Here is a 1,804-nt window from a genome sequence, read left to right as displayed (position 1 = left end):
GCGCACCGAGTGTGCATGGAGCACGATGATGCGAACAGCACTGTTACTGACTGGAGGACGGAGGCTCTGTACATCAGATCCATTAATTTTAACCTAAAAAATCCCTGACAATCCATGACTGTTTGCTTGGCTTGCCAGGAGCACACTTCACAGAAGAGTTCAGTTGCACCGACTGTAGCAACGCAGTCCGTGTCTGGGTCTCAGGTTTCCGTGGAGCCTCCCTCAGCAGCCTCCACGCCTTGTCACTGTCCACTTAGTGGATCTGGTAACTTACTCTCTGGGTACACAGGGCCGATGCACGCGGGATCCTGGAAAAGCTCTGAACCTTGATGAACCTTCCTTCAGAAAATGAAAACATACAAATTAAAAAAGTTTTTTATTATAAAAAATAAAACACATGCAAAGTGTATATTAGGAATAAGCTTTGTATCCTAACTCCTAATGGCCAGCGTGTGTGGCCCGTGTCCCCATGAGTCTGGATGCACCAGGGTGGGGAGGCTTTCCCTGTGACCCCAGTTCTCCCGTGGATCTAAGTAAAGTCCCTGGATTTCAGTTTGTCCCAAAATTTACTGTTGTGAGGATGACACTCATATCCAGTCTTGGTGTGCCAGGCGGAACCTGGAATTCCGTTACTATGTGTTTCATTTTGAGCACTCTGCATGTCCTCTAGTGTTTTCTGCTCTGCTGCGGCCCACGCGTGTTTTCCCAGTGCAGGATCTTCCCTAATTACTTCAGAATCATCTGCAGCTTTTCTAAGGTAAAAAGAATAAAAAGAAAAGCCATACTCTAGAAAAACATGTTTGCAAACCATACATCTGATCAAAGGCTTGTATCCAAATTTAAGTAGTTCTATCAAGACTCACAGTAAGACAACAGCCTATTTAAAGTGGATAAAATGGGCGCCTGGGCCGCTCAGTCGGTTAAGTGTCCGGCTTTGGCTCAGGTCATGATCTCGTGGTCCTGAGTTCGAGTCCCACGTCGGGCTCTGTGCTGACAGCTGGGAGCCTGGAGCCTCTTCGGATTCTGTGTCTCCCTCTCTCTCTGCCCCTCCCCCTCCCCTGCTCCGTCTTGCTCTATCTTTCAAAAACGAATAAATGCTAAAATTTTTTTAAAATAATAAAATGGATAAAACATTTAACCGATACCTCATCACAAGATATGTGGGCGACAAAAAACTACATGAAAAGGGCTCCACATCATTGCATGCCAGGGATACACAAATTAAGGCCCCTTAGGGAGCACCCCACACCTCCTGAAATGGTCACGGTAGGAAGGCCTGACCCCGCAGGCGCTGGGGAGGGTCTGTCGGAGCCAGACGTCCATACGGCTACTGGAAACGTAAGAGCTGAGCACAGACTCTCCGTGTGCCCCTGCTCACACCCCGACTAGTCTAGGAGAAACGCAAGCTGGTGGCTTCACCAGTATTTGCCTGTGGATGGCCACAGCAGCTTGACTCTTAACAGTCAAAAACTGAGAAGAACTGGAAATCTTCTCAGAAGGGGGAAGGGCAAACCGCGTAGAATCCCGATACGGAGCCCAGTGACCGGCTGGCGGCTCGGTCGCTCAGGGAAGTCGCACCAACGTGGGGGGGGGGGGGGGGCCGGGCGGGAAGTCGCACATCCCGCTGGTTCCAGGTACAGGAAGTGTGGGAAACGCAATCCAGTCCGTAGGGGCAGAGAGCAGAGCAGGGACGCCGCGAGGGCCTGTGTGGGCAGGGAGGTGCCGGAGACGAGGACCCACAGGGCCTGTGGGGTCTTCGGGGAGTGACTCACGGAGTCGTTACACGGGTCTCGGTGACGGCCTC

The sequence above is a fragment of the Suricata suricatta genome, chromosome 7 (genome assembly GCF_006229205.1).
Source record: "Suricata suricatta isolate VVHF042 chromosome 7, meerkat_22Aug2017_6uvM2_HiC, whole genome shotgun sequence".
Lineage (NCBI taxonomy): Eukaryota > Metazoa > Chordata > Mammalia > Carnivora > Herpestidae > Suricata > Suricata suricatta.
Note: the sequence above shows the minus strand (reverse complement) of the source record.